General features: G+C 50.1%; 1 protein-coding gene and 1 long non-coding RNA gene across 6 annotated transcripts in view; one reads left to right on the top strand and one right to left on the bottom strand.

Annotated features, from left to right (window-relative positions):
- The window catches only part of GYPC (glycophorin C (Gerbich blood group)), a 40811-nt gene that overhangs the window by 16413 nt on the left and 2384 nt on the right, over positions 1-22014 (bottom strand). The window lies entirely within an intron of this gene.
- LOC103877322 overlaps positions 16867-22014 on the top strand; it is a 32893-nt gene continuing 27745 nt past the window's right edge. For both annotated transcript variants that reach the window (XR_002516013.2, XR_004176452.1), the window contains exon 1: positions 16867-17119. This is a non-coding gene — a long non-coding RNA (uncharacterized LOC103877322). The remainder of the gene's footprint in view (positions 17120-22014) is intronic.

Consider the following 22014-nt stretch of genomic DNA (forward strand, 5'->3'; position numbering starts at 1 on the left):
TACACTCATTGAGAGTCCCCTGCCAGGATTATCTGAGGGGAGGCTCTGGGTTTTCCCTTGGATTTTGGCCTCATGGAGGGAAACCCTACACTGAAGTGTGGAGACTCAGTTTCTCCTCTTGGCCTCATCTTTTTCCCTCTCCTCTGACAATTCCTGTGGCCATCTTCAACCTCTTCATCCTTATCCACATCGTTGGCTTCCTTTTCCAAGATATAATGAATCTTTCTTTCATCAACAATTTGGCTCCACCGTTTTGTTTCCGTATTTGTAAAGAAATATGAGGTTTGGCTCCTGCACACAATGATCACTCTGGACCCCCCACTGGAGTTTTAGATGTACAGTGAGTGATTAATACTGTGATTTTGGAACCTGAGTTGCATGGGGTGGAAGTGAGGAAACACCTTAAAGAGGTAAAAATCATTCTTAGCTTACCCGACTGTACAAAAACAGGCCACAGGTTGTATTTAGCCCACGGGCTGTAGTTTGCTGAACAACCTGTTCATATCACCATTAAGATGCTTTCCCTGTCTCTGGACTAATTTTTTCAGATGGATTTTCACTCTTGTTGCCCAGGCTGGAGTGCAGTGGCACGATCTTGGCTCACTGCAACCTCTGCCTCCCGGATTCAAGCGATTCTCCTCCCTCAGCCTCCTGAGTAGTTGAGATCACAGGCATGCGCCACCACACCCGGCTAATTTTGTATTTTTAGAGATGGGGTTTCTCCATGTTGGTCAGGCTAGTCTCAAACACACGACCTCAGGTGATCTACCCGCCTCAGCCTCCCAAAGCGCTGGGATTACAGGTGTCAGCCACCAGGACCGGCTGACTCTGCACTAATTTTTGAGCTCCTAGAAGACACTGACTGTGTTTTTTTTTTGGTTTTTTTTTTGTTTTTTTTGTTTTGTTTTTTGCTCTAGCATCTGAATGAATGAGTGATGTTGCTTAAAATATCCTCTGACATGTCCTGGCTGATCCTTCTCTCATTTTTTTTTTCTTTCTCTACACACCTGCTTCTCAGATGCTGGATAAAAAACCTCCCTAAGATTCTCTAAGTCACTCAATAGTCACTCCATAGATATACACTATGCTTCCAATGACATTAATGACTGTCATTTATTAAGTTCCTCGCGCAGCAGACCTTTGTATAGTCCTGGAGACACAGAGGTGAAGCTGGCCTCCTCTGTGTGTGAGCCTGTGTGGGCCCGTGTGTGCTCACACATGTGATCTGGGTTCAGACCAGTTGGCCCCTGTGCAGCTTGGAGTCACATTTGGGTGCCCTTCGAGGTCCCTGCTCCCCAGACAGATGCTGCGTGCTAATCTTTACCACTTCTCTGGAGGACTTAATTCATTTAAAAAATCATATAATTGCATTTTCAGCATAATTAGGTACTTAATTACATGACTAAATGTCCTCAATCGGGCTGCATGTGTAAATAATGATTTAGTTAGGTACGCTTTGTTATTGGGTTTCCAGAAGGCTCATCAGTTGGTGAACAGGATGTGGAAAGTGTTTTTCTCCTTCCTCCACCGGGTTTGACAGGCAGGAGCAGCAGAGCCCGTGTGGGGAGTGGGCAGGACCACAGGGGCGGCAGGAGGCAGGAGGCAGGAGGCAGGAGGGAACATTCTGCTGCCTGGAAGCTCAGTTCAAACATCCAGGAGGATTGGCTCCAAGGAGGAGATTCGTGGCTACATCCCAAGGCAGATGGCCGTGCTTGCCCAGGAGATGTGCTCAGGAAGGGGAGGCCAAAGTGGCCCAGAGACAAGAGGACCCACGGTTTATGGGCGCAACGGGTGGAGATGCAGTGGCGAAGAATGCTGGAAGGAAGGAAAAGTGCAGGAGCAGGATGCAGGGGGCCGCTTCTCCTCATTCCCTGGAAGCCTCCTTCTCCTCTCTAGCCAGGGAGGGCTCCGTGAGAACTCAAGGCTTCAGGAAAGGCCACTGCTTTCTCCCTACTCAGGCCAGCCAGAGGCACACTGGCTCAGTGGGATGGGGAGGGAGCCTGCAGCAGAGGGTACTGACGTGACCAGGCTTGCAGGAGAGGATGCCTGTGAAAGTCGTGGGGAGTGTATACACTGTACATCTTAGCCATTGCTGTTGGTGATGCCATGATTTGTCTTTTATGTCAGACTCGTATTTGAAAGCCTGTTGGAAAGATGGGGGGCATTTTCTTTCTTTCTTCTTTTTTTTGTTTGAGACAGAGTCTTGATCGGTGGCCCAGGCTGGAGTGCAGTGGCTCCATCTTGGCTCACTGCAAGCTCCGCCTCCCGGGTTCAAGCCATTCTCCTGCCTCAGCCTCCCAAGTAGCTGGGACTACAGGCACCCACCACCACGCCTGGCTAGTTTTTTTGTATTTTTGATAGAGACGGGTTTTCACTGCGTTAGCCAGGATGGTCTTCATCTCCTGACCTCATGATCCGCCCACCTTGACCTCCCAAAGTGCTGGGATTACAGGCGTGAGCCACCGCGCCCGGCCGACGGGGGGCATTTTCATCTGAATATTGGGCAGCTATGTTTGGGGCGGTGGTGAAGACAAATACACACCAACAAATAGCTCTTTCCAAAACGCATCTTAAAAGTGCTTTAAGGGTGCATCCTGATAGGTGGCATAGGGAGCATGGGTTTTGGTGCCAGAGATTTGGCAGTAAGTCCTGTGCTCCGTGTTCCGACTCCAAGCACCCCTCCCAGACCCATGCGTGCTCATCCCTAGTGAAAGATTATGGCAGTTAACACACACAAATCACTGAGTGTGGCTATCGGGGCGTTGCAGGGCACATGGGAGTTATTCTGATTGTCCTCATATATTTAAGGATGAATATACACACGAACACACTCACACATACACACTCACATACACACAGACTCACACAAAGACTCACACTCATATACATACACACTCACATACACATACACACTCAGACTCACACACTCACATGCTCACACACACACATTTACTCATTCTGACACTAACATACACACTCTCTATCACACACATTCTCACACACACACTCACACTAACACACTCACACACTCTCACATGCACTCATACACTCACACTCTTACACTCTCCCACATATGCACACACAGGCACACACACGCACACACACGCACACACACACAGCCTCGGGGGACAGAAGCCTAGACTTGCTCTATGGGAAGGTTTGGTGTGGGAGCCTGGCTTCAGGGGCCAGTTCCTGTGACTGGGGCAGGCAGGGAGCACTTTCTCTCCTGGAGCAGCTGGGTACCCTGAGCGCTTCCAGCTGTGCTGTGAACCCTCCTTTGTCCTCCAATCCTGTCTTCTGGGTATCAGGGCAGGAAAGGAGCTTCAGGAAGTTACCAGTTTAATTTCATTTTGCTTCTGAAACAGAGCCAGGAAGCCACTTGCCCTGGCTCAAGCGCCCATCCTGTCTTTTCTCTGTGCTTAGAGAGAAAAAGCCATTTCCCTTCACTGTCCCTGCCCCACCACCCCTCAGCCCCATCTTCCCACTGTGTTTCTAGCAGATGAAAATCCTCTAAAATACATCTCAATCCATCACCCTGGCAAGCTCTTGCTCCATCTTCCCAGCCCCCTGTCCAGGTCTTGTGATTTACATTTGCTCAACATTAATCTTTTAAAAGCAAAGAAGCCATAAACACATACATAACTCTGCCCCCTGTCAGAAGAAATCCCGTGACACAAATCAACTGCCATCTAAATTAGATGTTTCTTTCATAGAAAGTGATAAACGTGCTGGAGACTAATCAAAGAAGAGTCAACTAACTTAGACTTTGTTTCACTTCAGGGTTTTGTAGGTGATGTGGTTGAAGTTGGACGATCAGTTCATGTCTAATGACCAACAGGAATGCGTGAATTGGCCCAGTTCTGATGTTTTGATGCTTCCAATGTAAACAGGAGGCTTTGTGCATCATTTCTCATCAGGGTTCTTAGCACTTCAAAAGCAAGTTTGAAAGCTAACACTTAATCTTAGGAGAAGAAGGGTGAGTGCAAACACAATCTATTCTTCTGTCAGACTGGTGTGCTAATTTCCTTGATAAAGGCAAGAAGCCTTTGCTTAAGCAAACCAAGTAACAGAGTGAAAGCAGTTACCCAAAAAGACATGAGGCAGCTACAGGGGTGGATCTGTTTCTTCAATCAGGATTAGAGGCTCCTAGAGAAGCCAGGTTGTATGGAGGGCTCATGGCACAACTGCAAGAAGCCAGGCTGTATAGATTTCAAAATTGTATCATTTTCAAGTATAGATGATTTCATAATGAAACAAATGCATTAATTTTTTTTTTTACAGTTTTAATGTAACTATTTCAGAGTTGTTTTGGGAAGTATAAAAGCTGTGGTTTTAGGAGGGAATAAATGAAAGAATATAAATGGCTAAACCCAGTACATATCATTAGCTTATTTTTCTCTTTTTCTTTTCCTCGTCTTATTACTTCTTCCACCATCACTACTATGGTGAATATCACTAATACAATCTTATTAGTCACCTGCTTGGGTGAGGAATGAGCAATGAAGGATCCTAAAGACCAGGCTAAGAAGTCTGGGTTTTCTCGGGTAGTGACGAACAGCCACGACAGGTGACGAGGTCATACAGGAGGGAATTCTCTAGAGTTTTGAAGCAGGGCAGGGATGGAAAGGAGAGCCCATTGTTTAGAATAGCACTTAGAAGCTACTGAGAAAGAATCAGGATGACACAATGAGAGGCTCACAGGAGTGAATGATGGACAGAGGCAAGGGTCTGGATGTGAGGCAGGAGCTGTAGGAGAGGCTGGTGGTCTGAGAATTTGGGGTTTAGGCAGGAGTGTGAGTAGAAGCGAATGAAGGGAACATCAGTGTGATGGGAGATGTAGGAGAGTTATGAATAATCATTTATTATTCTATGTTTCTACATGCCTGGTTATTGAATCACTTCCACAATTACAGTAAAGAATTAAAAATTAAGATGGGTCTCAGATTCCACAGTTACATACAAAATAGATTTCTGTTCATTGTGGGAGGAATCCATGAGATGGATGCAAAAGATGGGAAGGGAACCAGGGAAAGCCCCTTGGAGGAGGTTTCTGATGAGAAAGGGTCTGTCCACCCTGGGCTTTGTGGCGGGGCCTGGCAGGGCTGCAGCAGGTGGGCACGCTCAGTGGGCACCACTTGCCCTGGGTGCTCAGCTCTGGCTGCACCTTGTAATCATCTGGGACCCTTTCAGAAATACCCATGTTCAGGTCCTTTTCTATTGCAGCTGCCAGACGTAATACAAGAAGCCAGTGAAATTTGACTTTCAGATAAACAATGAAAATTATCTGACTATAAGTATGTCCCAAGTGTTGCATGACAGCTCCACTGCGGGTCAGGCCTTTGTTTGAACTCACCAAATGTGTTGGAGGGTTAACAGTAACAGAAGCTCAGGAGAAAAGTTAACTTCTGAAGGTAAAATGTGCTGTCTTGAACAGGGTGTGTGTGTGTGGCGGGGGTGGGATTTGGAGGGATGAACCCCTCCAGTCCCAGGAAGGAGCAAGGTGCTTGGGCTTTAGGCACCAGCAGACCTGGCTTCCAACCCGACCACACCACATTATACCTTAAAGGAACAAAACACTTAAAAAAATCTTCCATCTTCTCTGAGGCTCAGTGCTGTCACATGGGAGCAGTAGTGTCTGCCTCACAGGGAATTCTGAGCATACGCAAAATCTGTCATGCCTGTGGGAGGCACCAGCTCCCACCACCACGTTCGGGGCCCCTTTCTTCACCTGTGGCCTTGCCAAGCCTGTATCCCCTCTGGTTTCCAAACAGGTCCTGTTGCCTATGGCCACCAGAAGCCTGCCTTGCTTTGGTATCTCAGAAAGTAAAGAAGTTTTCTGGGTCTCACTGCTCCCATTTCTGAGAGATTGGGGCCTGGGGACGGGTCTGAGGGAGCAGCTGGTGAGCGGCTGGCCCAGGCCCACTTTATCAGCAGCAGGCCACCCAGCGCAGGCCCACCGGGTCCCCCTGCAGCTGCCTGATAAGAGGCTCAGTTCTGCTGCTTCTCCCGCTCGGAGGCTTATCAGAGGCAGGCTTGGGTGGAGGAGCCATTTCCATCAGCTTGAATAAGAGGAGGGAAAAATGGCCCTTGGAAGAAATGTTACAATACAGTGCCCAGGCACACTCAGATGCAGCCACCGAGCTGCCCGCCTGTGAGACCGGGCTCTGTGTCCTGATGTTGCAGCCAGGAGGCAGGTGTCTCACTTTCTATTCAGAGACAGGTTTTCTTAGGACAAGGTGCCACAGGCATCCCTGCTCTGGAACGACTTGGGAGCCCTCAGGCCGCACAGGGTCCAAGCTTAGCAGAGACTCGAGGTTAAATCCAAGAGGCCGACCCTCCTAGACTGAAGAGGTGTCATTTAAGTCTCCTAACAGTGTGCCTGTGCCCATGTGCGTGTGAGTGTGTGTATGTGTGTACATGTGTGCGTCTCATGGAGAGGATCTGGAGGTGCTTAAGCATGAAACCATTTGTCCGCTTAAAATTATAGTACCTAAAGCACCTGGTTGAACTGAGAGGAGGAGCTGGCACAGTCTGCCTGCCTATGAGTCTGTGGGGGACAAAGGTTGTGGAAAACACCTGAATTCTAGTTGCGGCTCTGCCATTTGCTATTGCTGTGGCTTTAGGACTGTTATTTCACACCTTTCCGATCTCGTTTATTTAGGAGCACTCACGATACCAAGTTGTTTTAGGACCCCAGACCTTGTCTTTTAAACAAGGGCGTAATGACACTCTCCTCCGGAAATCACACTGGCAGCTCGCCTGGCACAGGAAGGGCTCAGTGAACGTCATCACCTTCTCTACCCCCACCCGCCACAGTCCCAGGCTGTGGTGAGGACAGAGGGATAAGAAATGTGGATGTGTTTTGGTGTGCATAAATGATTCCAAGTAGAGACAGCAGATGCCCCGGGGCCAACTTCCAAGACGTTAGGTGAAGATGAGAAGCGCAGGAATTAGGAGTCAACAGAGCAACTGGATTCTTGTCCTGGCATCGTATTACTTGAGGACAGGAGGCACACAGAAAAAGCCCTTGTGCTTGGATTGGAGGGGCTTCGCTCACTGGACCTCCCTGGACCGTTCATTACATTAAGCAGATGAAAAGCACCTCCCAATACCCTTCTGGGTCTTAAGATCCTGACCTCAAGCGTGACTTGCCTTCTGGGTGAGTTACATTCGTCTGCACCTCTGACATGGGTGAGGCTAAGACTGAGGTGGTAGAATACTGGGTTCTAGCCTGAGCTGTATGAGCCCGAGCTGCTCTCTCTGCCTCTCTGTTTTCAGAGAGGAGAAGGAGTCCATGTATCTGGGCTGTGCTTTCATTGTGCCAGGGAAGTGTGGGTGGGTCTGAGTGTGGTTCCTGGCCTTCCTCCCCCAGGTTAGGTGGCAGCTTGGACCTAGAAGCAGTGGGTCGAGACCTCCCTTATCCACATCCTTTCACAGTTCTGTTCTCTGTCCACTGCTGGGCCAGCCCCTCCACCCCAAGGGGAGAAGGTCACTGCTCTGTGCTCTCTCCTGGGCTGATGCCTCTAAGGCTTGCACTGATCCAGAGCTGCGGGTGAGGGGCCCATGTGCATTCTCCCTGCTCCCTAAGGGTCCTGTGTGCTCTGTGGACTGCAGGTGCTGAGGGGACAGGGGACCCACACTCACATTCACTCCCTGCAGGGCCAGGCACCCAAAAGATGCAACTGACAATTTCAGACAGGCTCTGAAAACTGGCCTCTGTGTGTGTGTGTGTGTAAGCATGTATGTGTGTATGTGTGTGTGTTGCGTGTAAGCGTGTGTGTGTGCTTGTGTGTACGTGTGTGTAAGCATGTATGTTTGTGTGTGTAAGCATGTATGTGAGTGTGTGTATGTGTGTATGTACATGTGTTTGTATGTGTAAGTGTGCATGTGTGTAAGCGTGTGTATTTGTGTAAGCATGTATGTGTGTGTACGTGTGTGTAAGCATGTGTTTGTGTGTATGTGTGTAAGCATGTATGTGCGTGTGTGTATGTCTGTGTGTAAGTGTGCGTGTACGTGTGTGTGTAAGCATGTATGTGTAAGCATGTATGTGTGTAAGCGTGTGTGTGTATATGTGTGTGTATACGCAGATGCATGTGCAAATTGGGCAGTACATGAACCCCATTTCAGCGACTGCAGGAGGGCTCACTATCCTCTTCCTCCTTCCCAGCTCCCACCTCATGTCACAGGTTGCCCAGACCTTCCTCCCAGGCCCCTGTTAGAGCTAAGGTGAGATGCAGAAGGGCACCTCTTCAGAGTCATGAGACCTCTGGAGGGGGCTCGAAGGCTCCAAGACTTAGCGGGGATGGTGGACTTCTGGATGCTGTAACAGGTGCCAGGAGGTGGTCCCCTCATCTCTCTGTCACTTCACCTGTCTACCTGCATCTCTCAGTTACCTTTTCCCTCCTTCCTCCCCCAGCCACCTGGCCCTGGATGTGTCTCGGTCGGACCAGGCCTGCAGCTGCCTCAGGACCCTTGCACTCGCTGTGCTCTCTGCCTGTCATGCTTCCCTCAGATGACCCCATGTCTGGATCACGTACTTTTTTCAGGGCTTTCTCAAACATCGCCACCCTTAGTGAAGCCTTCCATGGCCACCCTATCAGATGGCACCCCTCACCCCTCACCTTCCATCTCCCTTCCCAGCTTCACTGTCCACTCAGCAATGTACTGAACATTCTAGCCATGCATCCACCCCACCAGAGCATGAGCTCCTCATGGGATTCTGCCGGTTTGTTCACTGTCTTATTCCCACGGCTTTGGCCGGGGCCTGACACACGGCGGGTGCTCAGTGACCATTTGTGGCATGTGAGCTCCCAGGCCACAGGTGTGCTGGGGCAGTTGGCAGAAGTGTGGACTCCAGGGGACCACAGCTGAGCTCAGGAGCCACCAGGTTATAACTGGACAAATGTGGACACACATCGACCTTCAAGGCTCCATCTCCAAATCTGAATGATGGACTCCTGGTAGGGAGAGGTTTCAATGAGGAAGCATGCAAGTGCACGGCTGACACCTGGCCCATGCATGGAGAGGTTGCTCCCCTGGGCCTGTGCCTGCGATAATGTGCTGTTTTCTGAACTTGGGTGTTAGCTGGTTGTCCCTAGCTGTGGGGCTAAGGGAAGCCTGCCTTGCACGCTTGCACCTGCTCTGGCTCTCCCTCCTGCACCTGCCCAGTGAGGTGGGGATTTTCTGCAGCGCAGATGCAAAGCCCCAAGTGCCTGTATTTCCAGAGGAGGTAGGAGGAGGGCAGGAGAGAGGGGAAGACTACGAGAGCGCCTCCTGCCTGCTGGCAGCCTGGGCAGTGGCAGGTCAGGGAACGGGAACTGGTGCTCTTCTCGTGGGCCCAGGTGAGTGGGCCCCAGCCTGAGTGGGCCTCCCTGGCTGCTGCCTGCTCCGTGACCTCGGGGTGGATTTTTCTTCCATGGTTTCCCATCCATTCATGGGGTTGAGGTGCAACGGGGTCAGGTGGGCCCAGGCCTAGAAGTTGTGCTATCAGAGAGTCTCTTGTTGGTTAAAGTCAGGAGTCTATAAAAGGCTGGACAGTAAATAGCTTAGGCTTGGGGGCTACTGGTCTCTATGGCAAAGATTCAATGCTGCTATTGTAGCAGGGAAGCAGTGCATGACACTCGGTAAATGATAGATGCTGTTGTACCCCAAGAAAGCTTCATGTGTGCAGACAGGGGGCGGCTGGATTTGGCGGTGGGTCTCAGTTTGCAGCCCTCCTGTGTAAGTCTCCCTGTCTCTGAGTCTCTCTGGTTCCTCGCTGGTTAACATTTACTGAGTGTGTGCCCCGTGCTAGGCCTGGGCCTTCATCCACAGCCTCTCATGCAAGGTGCCGGTGGGGACTAAGCCACCAAGAGGCTGAGCTGTGCCTGTGGTTCAGACTGGTCCTCTCAAAGCCTGTGACCCATGCGATATCTTGCTTCTTGTCAGAGCGCAGGCACATCCCTGCTGCCTCAGCCCCTTCTAGGGAGTACAGAAGTGCCTGTGAGGACACAGGCATTGCTGGGGAAGCAGAAATCAAAGGGGATGAAACCAGTGCCCCAAGGCCACCCTCACTGGCTCATGGCAGGGCCAAGGCAGCAATGGGGAGGTGAGGTGGGTGGCTCTGCTGGGCTCCTTGTGCCCCTCTGTGAGTGTACTGGTTGGCGAGGCGCTGCACAGTGAGACTTCTCCAGGCAATCCTGAGCCCCAGGGTGGAATGGGGGTGTCCCAGAAAGGCCCCATGCAAGTGAGTCCTGGCTAAACTGAGGGCTTGGTCCAGGGAGGCTGGAGCAGCTCTGGGCAGTGGCATGCTGCAGCACAAGACTCCCTGAGTGGGAACTGTGGTCTCAGAAGGAAATACCAAGAACTGGACAGAGAGAACCTGTTTCTCCTTGGGGAGGGCCTCACATGCAGGGAATTCAAAGGAGAACCGTCTTTGAGAACTACTGGGGCTCTTGGGGCAGGAGGCAGGGCAGTGGGAGGCCAGTCTTTCATCCTTTCATCCACCAGACAGTTCAGCCTCTGTTCCCACAGCCCTGGGTCGAGGAAGACGAGATGTGGCCAGAAACTCAGATAATTGTGCCTCTGAGATGTTGCAACCTCAGAGAAGGCTTTTACCAAAACACCACCCTGGAAACAGGGGGGAAAAGGACCATGAAGAGAGTTAGGCAGAGGACAAAAGCCTCCAGGAAATAATAATAATAAGGCTCAGAAGTGCCCACGAGCAGGAAACACTAGCTCATCGGAACTTGGAAGGAATACCATGGATTTCATCCGCCTGGGACCGCCACGTCCTGAAAGAGGCATTTTGACTTCCTCTAGCATTGTTGGTTTTCTCCGTGAGTGACAAGCTTCATTTCACTCAAATAAATTGTTTAAAAATAGCCTGTCCCAAAAGGGTTTTTCAACTACTCCAGGATTCTGAAATAAGGAATGACCCAGGGCGAATTACCAAAGCCTGATATAAATACATGTCCTCGACAGCCTGCTTGAACCAACTTTCTCTCACTCCTCCTGGGAAGGGATACTCTGTTCTTCCTTGAAACTCCCCAGTTTCTGCACATATGAGGGGTGGTGCTGTGCAGGGGTTAAGAGATAGCCTACGGGTTGGAACCTCTGGGCTTGAATCACAACCCTGACACTCACAGACAGGTCCTGTACCCTGAGGATGGGGCGCAGCCCGGAGCACCCACTCGCAGCAGAGGACCATGACCAGGGACAAAGGTCTCCAGGCAACACTGCGCACGTAGCGAGCTCTGGACATTAGCACTGTTCTTCCTGCTGTGTAGCCCTGCAACTTGTCTTTACCAACTCATTCTCCAGAGTTAGAGCATCCTCGGCAGTCAGCATTGATCACTCACAACTTGTCTCTTCAAGCACAAGATTTTAATTCAACAAGCTGAGACTATGTCTAGCTAGGTCAAAATTTACTATCATTTCCTATTAGCTAGAAAAGCACCGATTTACGTTGGGGGGGGGAAGTATACTCCTTGAAGTTATTCTCTAAATAGCTAGGTAGCTATTTAGCCATTCAGCAACTAATCACAGTAAGTCGTAGGCAATTCGATCTGAAACCTGAATTCGTGTGATAAGAAATTTCTTACCAGGAAGACTGGATACTTTTTATTCCTGTCGTGATGTGAACCTTGCTGCCCCCAGAAGCCCAGCAATGGTTTGAGGGCAGCCATCTCATCTCACACCTTTGTCCCCTCTCAATTCTGAGGACTGATGGCACCGTAACCCTAGGAGTTTCCCACGATGGTGGAACCAGGGATGTATAAAGGGATTAGTAATTACTTGTGGATGAATTGCTCTTGCAATCAAATTTTGTATCCAGTCTTTTTTTTTTTTTTTTTTTTTTTTTTTTTTTTTAACATTTCAGGTTTTCTTTCTGGAGTTTGAGCATAGAGGTTCTGAAGTTTGATAAGCATTTTTCTCATGGAATTAATTGGTAAAGTGATAAACAACTGTGTGTGCGTTGTAGTGGGCTGCAGGCAAATATTTAACCACAATGAGAGCATTTTACAACTGCATGGGGTAGGGATGTCTGCTATGGAGGGATCATCTGAGATCCAGGCCTCAAAGTGTCCTCCTTCAAAGCAAATAGTGGCTGAGCATCAGTTAACTGCTCTGGCTCTGGAAAGCACCAGGCAGGAGACTTCAAACCTGTCTCGGGAGTGAGCCATCACAAGGGGCCCTGGGGGTGTGGTCACCAGGCCTTACTCGTTGCTCAGCTGGGTCAGATGGACTTTTATCTCTTATGTATTTCTAGACTTCATGTAAGAATTAATTTTATAAAATTATCACTGCTGCAAAAAAAGTCAAAAACAAAAATATTGCAATAGAGATTTGTAGTTGTGGCACTCTTCTGTGTATGTGTGACTTTTAGGGTGGGGATCCCAGGCGAGGAGCCCCTTCTTTTGAAAGTTCTTTGAGGTGAAGGCCACTTCATCTCACAGCAGCCTGGCACTGCTCTGCTACCTGTGCCTGAGCCAGGTGTAGCAAGCAGTCTGCTGGGCCTTGTGTCTCTAACCAGCATTTTGACTTGCTCTGTTTTCTGACGCTCCTGGATCTCCCCTTCCTAACTAGGCTGAAGCCCCTTTGAAGATACTGTCTTTGTCCCTTTATGTCTCCTATGCGGCACCTTGCACACAGGAGGGACTCCCTGGATTAAAATCAAATGCCTCAGATTGGACTGGGATGATCTGAATGGTGGGGCTCATGACTGGATTCACTATAAGTGGATGAAGAGCTCAAGACTCGGGGCTCAGGTCACCTGCTACACCAGAGGCCCCTGCAGACTTGGAACTTAGAGGACTCCACAGGCCAGGTGCGGCGGCTCAAGCCTGTAATCCCAGCACCTTGGGAGGCCAAGGTGGGCAGATCACGTGAGGTCAGGAGTTTGAGACCAGCCTGACCAACGTGGAGAAACCCTGTCTTTACTAAAAATATAAAATGAGCCAGGCGTGGTGGCACCTGCTACTCAGCTACTCAGGAGTAATCCCAGCTACTCAGGAGGCTGAGGCAGGAGAATCCCTTGAATCTAGGAGGCGGAGGTTGTGGTGAGCTGAGATCATGCCATTGCACTCCAGCCTGGGCAACAAGAGCGAGACTCCATTTCAAAAAAAAAGAAAAAAGAAAAAGAAAAAAAAAGAAAGGACTCCGGATCATGTGATAGGCAATGCATGTAGGAGTCATATCTGGAAACTGACCCAAATATTTAACTACTGGGGTATGATTGGGGAAGGTTGTTTCTGTTTTCTTTACTGATAGACTCAGGAGGGATTCATTGCAGGAGGGTATGGGAGAACCTAAACCAAAAATAAGCAAAACAGCCTTGCTGAATTCTCTAAATCCACGTATCTCTAAATCCTCTGTCTGCTAGGTGGGGTCTGATGGCTACAATGACCTTGAGTGACAAGCAGACAGAAGAGGCTATGAGGGGATAGTCTACATGGCAGATGCTCTGCACTGAGCAAAGAAATGGGAACAGAGTCCTAAAAATGGTGGAGTAGAAAAAGTTTCAAAAGCATGGAGCACCTCACACCCAAGGCCAAAAGATGCTGTAGGCAGCAGTTCTTACATTTGTTTCTAGTTATCTTTGGGAGGTCAGCAGGATCCATGGACCAAATCCCTGTCAGCCCTGTCCCAAACCAGATCCCCAAGGGTCTGCCTCAGGTCTGGGGCTGATACCTGCCTGCTGCTAAGAAATGCGAGGAGGTGTGTAGGAAGAAATGTGTGTGTGCTTGTGTGTGTGCGTGCGTGCGTGTGTGTGTGTGTGTAGGGAGGGAGGGGACAGGGGGCAGGAGAATGGAAGGCCAACATCACAGTTTCTTACTTCCAATGATTCTTCAGCCTCAGACCCTCCCACTTAAGAATGATGAATGAGTTTCTGTGGCCTGAACAGTATACTCACAAAAGAGTCAGGGACCAGGGACTGGTCCAGTCTGGCTCCCTCTATTGCAACCTGGTTGTGTAAATTCTGCCAAATCACTCAACTTTCCTGAGAACTGCTTTATTTACCTGCGAAAGAGGGAGACTAATATCTCTCAAATGAAGAGAGGAAACAGATTTGAAAGTGCCTAGCAAAGTGTAACAGAAATTGCAGTCATGCAGTGACAATGGTCCCCCGGCTGGCTTGTTGTATTTTAACACAGAACAAAGTTGCCAGCCCAGGGGTGGTTCGGCGGTGGAGGCATTCCAGGAATTGGCCAAGAGTTGGTGGGGACATTATTCTCTCCCAGTGCCCCTGTAGTGACCTTGGGAGGCAGCTGCCCACTGCTTCCCCGGGGGAAGAGTGGGTTGGCCGGGGCTGGCAGGACAGTCACAACCCAGCTCTTGTGCACCACTCTGAACACTGCATTCGCAGCTGCTGGGCCACAGGTGGATGCCTGCGGAGGAAGGCAGAGGGAACACAAGTGGTTCCGGGTGTAGGGGGAGCAGAGAAAGGCCTTTTCTTCAGAGACCAGGAGAGTGACCGCAGGGCTGTAAGGAGCTGAGCAGAAGGGCAAGGGGTCATGGGCAGCCCCCTCCCAGCAGGGCAGGCTGCAGAGTCCTAGAGCTGGAGGAGGACACACCTGGCTTCCAGGAGAGAGCATGTCAATGATGCACAGGGAAGCACTGGGGAAATCACCTCTTTGAACCTCACTTTGTATCTTCCTGAACTGGAATTAATAATATCTGCATCCGTGCCATGCCTTCAGCATTAAAGGAGGCACTGTGCATGTCACATGTCCTCAGTAGGTGTGGAGCAGGGCAGGGTGGGCGCTCGCCAGGGTGTACACAGCCCCAGCTGCCGGTGCTGAGTCTGCTGTAGTGCTTTGCCCTGCACTGGCATCCCTTGGGCCCCCATCTGAGGTGATCAATGCACTCAGAGGCTCTCCAGAGCTCCCCTCTGGACCCCTCACAGGGTGGCCTCTTTACACTGACGTCCTCCAGTCTTGTCTGTGTCCTAATCTCCCTCTGAGCTGCAACTGGGTGATCACCTATCTGTCCCATGAATCAGTGGTTCCCCCTTACCTATGGGGGATGCTTTCCAAGACCCCCAGTGGATCCCTGAAACCAGATATACCACCGAACCTCACATACATGATAGTTTTCCTATGTGCGAATAAGTACGATAAAGTTTATTTTATAAATTGGACACAGTAAGATATTAACAACAATAATGAATAATGAAGTAAAACAATTGTAACAATCTACTGTATAAAAGTTATAGGAACTAGTCTCTTTCTCTCTCTCTGTTTCGAAGTATCTTACTGTACTGTACCTCAGGTAACTGAAAGCTCAGATCAGAGCAAGAGACTGTATCTCAAAGTCACCCCCTTCCCCAGAGAGATTCTTCCTACATCCTTCCTCTTGATCTTGTTCCTACAATTCTACAGTGAACATGAATTGCTTCTGCAAAATAAAATAGGCCAAAGACAACTTATTTTTAAACTTGCAAGTGAAGAGTAGCCTAATCTTCTGACTTAAAAGGACACAAGAGTAAGAGAAAGATAGAGATAGAGAAAGAGAGAGAGAGAGAGAGAAAGACAGCAGGTAGTGCATGCCTGAGTCTCCCTAGCATCTGCTCCAGCTGTGTTCGTGAAGTCCCACAAGGAGAGGTAGAGGCTGACCCTGCAGCTGTCCAGCCCAGGGAGCCCTGCGGTGACAGACAGGACTGCTAGGGAACCAGGACTGCCAGCGCAGAGGAGGATCAGAGCCCCGGGAGCCGGGGGCAGATTCAGGCAGGGAGAGCAGAGGCAGTGGGCTCCGGCCCCTCGGCCTCCAATGGGCTGAGCTCAGGTCACAGGTGACTTCCACGGGCCAAGGTGCTTTACTTTATGGGTCCCTTCTCCTCCCAAATATGAGAAATCATATTTCACGGCTGCATTGGTATAAAGGCAAACGTACTATTTGATCTTAAAGGTTCATTTCCTTCCTTCTGATTTGAAAGAAGCTCTAACACTGTTGTGGGCCTCTGAAAGCCTTGTGGGCTCTGAGCACTGCGTCCGGGGGTCAGGCCCTGGCTGAGCCTTCCAGAGACCCTGCGTGTAGAGGGGGAAGAGAAGGGGGGGGTGAGGGGCTAGCAGGTTCTCTGGAAGTCACATCTACTTGCGAGTTTCGGTATCATCACATGCAAAATGGAGATTAAAATACCTCCCCGGGGCTTCCAGAGGGCTAAGTGAGATGGCGTCTGTGGAGTGGAGCCTCATGTCTACGCTGTGAGACAGGGCTACAGTCACCAGAGGAGGAAGATGGCTCAGGATCGTGTAGAGAATCAGTGAAAAAGAAAAAAAAAAAAAAAAGACTATGAAAAATTTTTAAAAAGGGAATACTCAGGATTTTCAGCCATAACTGAAATTAATTTCACTAAAATGAGAAGTTTTGCAGAAGTTGAAGGAAGGGGATACAGATGACAAGTCCATCCAGGGCATGATCAAGCAAGGCCTGGCTCCCCTCCCAGGAGTTTGGGACCTGGAAAGGCTGGAAAAGGCTGAGAAGGAGCTTTCTCCAGAGAGAGACAGAGAGAGAGAGAGAGAGAGAGAGAAAGAGACAGAGACAGACAGAGAGAGAGACAGAGAGAGAGAGAGAAAGAGACAGAGACAGAGAGAGACAGAGAGAGAGAGAGAGACAGAGACAGAGAGAAAGAGACAGAGAAGCCAGAACCTTAGAGAGACCCAGCTCCAAGCCCGTTCAAAGGGAAGCATGAAGGAAAAAGGAGAAATGACCGCCAAAAGAAGACATTGAAAGGTAGAGCGCATGAGGGCCAGGCGAGCTGCGGGAAGGAGGCCCCCTTCACCCTGAGCGGAGGAGGCACTGGCAGGCAGGGGAGAGGTTGGGGGCTGAGCTCAGAGGAGCTTAGAGTACACCAGGGTCAGGGCCTCGCCCAGGGCAGGGAGAGGCTGCAGCAAATGCTGGGGTCCAGGGCCCTCTCTGCAGAAGCTGCTTGCCTACATGGATGGACCTTTGCATCCCTCCATCCATCTGCTGACTCATTCACTCATTCCTTCACTCATAGGGTGCTTTCAAAGAGCCTGCTCTTCTCCATGGAGAACCAGACGGTCCAGGTATGAGAGGCTGAGGGACTGCTGCCCAGATGAGGTGGGGTGAAGATGACCTCTCTCCAGGGTGATGTGAGGAAGTGGAGCTCCGGAAGGTAAGAGGCTTGCTCCCCGTCACACAGCTGGTGTGTGTGTGGCCAAGAGCAGGGCCTGCGTGTGCTTTCTGGGCTGTCTCCACCGCAGTGCTGACTTTTGGATAAAAACACGAAGGAGGACAGGTACGGTGGTTCACGCCTGTAATCCCAGCACTTTGGGAGGCCAAGGCGGGCAGATCAGGAGGTCAGGAGATCGAGACAATCCTGGCCAACAAGGTGAAACCCCATCTCTACTAAAAATACAAAAATTAGATGGGCGTGGTGGCAGGCGCCTACAATCCCCACTACTCGGGAGGCTGAGACAGGAGAATTGCTTGAACCAGAGAGTCGGAGGTTGCAATGAGCCAAGATCATGCCACTGCAGTGCAGCCTGGTGACAGGACAAGATTCCATCTCAAAAGACAAACAAAAACAATAAAAACCACGAAGGAGCAGCATCAGGAGTGAGAGGGCCTTGCCCTGGTCTCTGTGGGACCACGCAGATGCAGATGGCCCCGTGTCATTGGGTATGATTTTCAGTGGCAAAGGGGCAAACAGAGAGGAGTCTGGGAAGCAAGGAGGGAGCAGGGCGGTGGGGAGGAAGCTAGCGTTTAAGCACACATGCAAGCACTCAGTAAGCGGAAGCAATGAAGCACAATTATAAGCACATACCAGGCACTACACTAGGATGTTTATCTATGAGAATACACTGAATCCTCCGAACAAAGCCCTGAGGTAGAGACTATTATTAGCGCCGTTGACAGGTTCAGGACTAGCTATAGAATTTGCAGAGCCCAGTGCAAAATAAAAACATGAGGCCCCTTGTTTGAAAGAGAAGAATTTGAAGATGGCAGTGGCAGAGCGTTAAACCAAGGAAGTGCAGGGCCCTGCTGGGCGGGTCCCATCCCTGTGAAGCCATCCCTGTCCCAGACGATGGACCAGCAACTTGTCCCAGGTCACAGCCGGCTCATAGTGGATCCAGACCCAAAACCTCGTCCTCAGATTTCAAGGCTAACCCTTTATCACTAGCAAATTGACACAAAGTCTATTTGAACTAAAGGTGTTAAAAAAAAATACAGAAGGGGAACCTGAACTTGAAACTCTGAGCATTGCTGAGGCCTGTGTGTAGGTTTTAGCAAGAGCATTGGAGAGTTTCTCGAGTGAAAGTGGATTTCACATCCAGTGGGGCCCTGTTGCCTGGTGAATACAGGAGAAGAGCTCGGCTGGGCCCCACACCCGAAGCATCATTGTTTTATCAGGTTTTGATCTGGCAACCCCATAATTTCCCCCCTTTTAAGACTCTGCTGAGAATACATGTGCCCATCCGCTGCTGACAAAATGTGAAGATTCTCCATTCCAGAGTTCAAGGAGAAAGAGTGGCAGTGCTGGGCTGGGTCAGCTGGAGGCCCTGTGCTTGAGGCCCTCGTAAAAATGTCCGCTGCATGTGGGAGCAGCGGGTGTGAGGTGCCCTGGCAGTGGCTCTCCGCAAGGATGTGTCAGTCAAGACCATCATGTGCAAAGTGCAGATAAACAGCGCCATCAGGGTGTGCCAGGGATGCAGGGAGATAACGAAGGCCACCCTGTCCAGGGCTGGCTCTACATGCCCCCAAATGGCGCTTCCTCCTCTGAGACCTGGAAAGGGTCAGTGTTATGCCTGCTGGGCCCCAGGCAGTGTGTGACCACAGTGTTTTGGCAATAAGAGAAGGGGCATCTGGTAGGCTGGGCGCAGTGGCTCATGCCTATAATCCCAGCACTTTGGGAGGCCGAGGCAGGCGGATCACCTGAGGTCAGGAGTTCGAGACCAGCCTGACCAATGTGAAGAAACCCTGTCTATACTAAAAATACAAAATTAGCCAGGCGTGGTGACGCATGCCTGTAATCCCAGCTACTCGGAAGGCGGAGGCAGGAGAATCGCATGAAACCAGGAGATGGAGGTTGCGGTGAGATTGCACCATTGCACTCCAGCCTGGGCAACAAGAGCAAAGCTCCATTTCAAAAAAAAAAAAAAAAAAGAAAAGAAAAGAGAAGGTACATCTGGCTTTCACATGCGTAAGTGGAAGCAAGAGAGACTAGAATGCAATTCCATAGAGAGTTCTGAAGGAGGGGTGGTGACACCAGCAGAACGGGAGAGGGAGCAGGGACCACACAGCCAGGCAGGTCAGCAGCAAACCTTGCTCTGCCCCCATCTGCAGCTGGGGGATGCCAGACGAGGCAGGTACCCCTCACCAAGCCCAGTGCTCACTTGTGAAGGGGTGAGAACTGCACAGACTCTCCAGGGGCTGGAGAAGTCATGCCAGGACCCGCCTGACCCTCGCCTTGCCCAAGAGGGAACCCAGTGTCGGTGGGCCAGGCTCTGCCTGCACATGGGAAACCGGCTCATGCCAGTTTCTGCCATCGGTTGAGATTTTGTATAGGAACAATGTTCTGGAAGAATGTAGAAAAATGAAAATGTATAGTAACTAAGGACAGGAGCCGGCATTCTCTCAGAAGTTCAGATTCTGTAAGGATTTGAAGAAAACCCCAGGCCAAGATGAGAGGGGAGGTGGGTAGGGGGAGGGAGTGGATATGAAAATGAACTCCAGCTGGGTGAGAAGGTGGGAAGGACTAGGTGGGATTCCTGGGGCCCAGCAACTGTGCCTTTAGAATTTATTTGGGGTTGACTCCTGTCCATATCAACTTAGTGTTTACTGGCCTCCAAGTCCATGCCAAGTTCTACACCAGGAACTCCTGAGTGAAGGCTTTTAAAGGCTCTTTTGGTATGGGAATGGTGGCAGTCCTGGGAGCGGGGACCTTGGGTCATCCCTGCAATCATCCACCCACCTCAAAGTGGCTCAGCAAACAGCTCTCTGTGACAGGCCCTGAGTGGGGGACAGGCAGGGTCACAGAGCCCCTGGAGAGGTCAGAATCCTGAGAAGAGGGCAGACTCAGGAATCTGTCAGGGCTTCAAACTGTGCCCACAGCCATGGTGGGTGGTTTTCTAGGCTTGGGAAACTGGGTCCTAGCAGACCAGCAGGTGAGTGTGCACCGGGCCCGCAGTGTGTTGAGGAGTCTAACCTGAGCAGTTGTAAGGGGTGCGACTGGAAAGGCAGCAGGCCTGGGACGGTGCGTGAGGGAGGGCTCGAGGGCCACCCTGAGCCAGCTGCTGAGGCGGGCAAGGACAGCAGCAGCCCAGTGCAGGCCAGGCCTGACCACAGAAAGCAGAGCATGGGCACAACGGTGGATTGGGGTGGGACACAGGCCCGGCTGAGGAGCTGGGGGTGGCAGGCAGGTCCTGAGTGTCTGTGCATGCAGTTCCTCGGTGTGCAGATCCACAGCAGCATGCCCTGCCTGGCGCATACAAGCTGCGGGCCCACATACCCTGCAACTCTCCCCTTGGGTTGGCCTCCGTTGCCTGTGGGGTCTGGCAACTGTGTTTCACCCGAAAATCTCTACAAAAAATACAAAAATTAGCCGGGTGTGGTGGTGCATGCCTGTAGTCCCAGCTACTTGGGGGTTGAGGCAGACAATCTCTTCAATGCAGGTGGTGGAGAGTGCAATGATCTGAGATCGCACCACTGCAGTCCAGCCTGAATGACAGAGCACGAGCCTCTGTCTCAAAAAAAAAAAAAAAAAAAAAAAAAAAAAAAGAAAGGAAAGGAAAGAAAAATGCCTATCATAGCAGGTATGCAGGGGAGACCCAAGCAAGGCCCTTACCAGGGCTTGGCATCTAAGTTTGTTGTTATTTTATCAAAAGCTAAAAACAACAGCTGTCTGGAGGGTGACTCCTGAAATTACCAGCATCCTCAGGCCAGGTTTGCGCCAATAAATTGCGTTTTCCGTTAACAAAAGCCACCGCCCAAGCCTCTGCCACTGGGCGCAGGTCCAGGCCCTTCTGCTGTTTTTCATCAGGTGACTCTGGGGAAGTGGCTGTTATTCCCACTCGCAGATGGGAAAACTGAGGTGCTGAGGTATTTCCTGTCTCTCCCAAAGCTGGTGAACGTTGGAGGGCAGTCAAACCCAGGGCTGACTCCACAACACGGATGTTGCTCGGGCCTCTGCTCTGCCTCTTACTCATCATGTGATGAGGACATGTCCTTTCACTTCTGGGGCACGTTTCCTCACGGGGGTGGGGTGCTGACAGGAAATGGACAAAGGCATCAACCGACACTTCCCAGAAAAGTAATGCAGCCTCTTATGGAAGTAAGAAAACATGCTCCATCTCACTTAATTACAGAGGCTCATTCCAAAGTGACAGCATTTTTTTTTTTAACCCCTCAGTTTGGCTAAGATAAAAAAGTGCAGTGTGAGTGAGGATGCAGGGAAATAGTGAAATAGTGACTTTCACAGGCTATTTGTGCGTGTGAGAAACCAGTGTGAACTTTAGGAGGGTAGTTTCTTAAGATCGACTAACGTTTTAAATGGATATATACTTTGTCCCAGAAATCAAATGCTGAGGTGGGAGAATTTATCCCAACAGTTTACAGACACAAGCACGTAAAATCCTCCTTACGCATTGTCTCAGGAGTACTGTATGTGGTTTAAAAAATTAAAGGAAGTCTGCATACAGCCTAAATGCCCATCAGCAGAGGAACTGGTTAAACAAAACAACAAGGTATAACCTTTCAGAGATATTCTGATGGAAAAAAGCAAGAGGACATAAAATATATAAAATATGTTTTTATTATGTCAAATAAGAAATATTTGTATCAGCAAATTTACTTCTGGAAGGATTATCCTCAATAAATACAGTAATTGCCATTGAGGTAGGGAAAAGGTATCTTCCTCCTATTTTTAACCCTTCATTCACTGTTAACTTTACTGTTTGGTTTTGTGTTTAGAGCGTGCTGTTGGCCCACTGTGTGTGCTCAGTTACTGGAAGATGTTTTGGCTGTGGCCTCAGACAGGCACTTGAGGCATAGATGTATATACAGGTCTGC

The sequence above is a fragment of the Papio anubis genome, chromosome 10 (genome assembly GCF_008728515.1).
Source record: "Papio anubis isolate 15944 chromosome 10, Panubis1.0, whole genome shotgun sequence".
In the NCBI taxonomy this organism is placed as follows: Eukaryota; Metazoa; Chordata; class Mammalia; order Primates; family Cercopithecidae; genus Papio; species Papio anubis.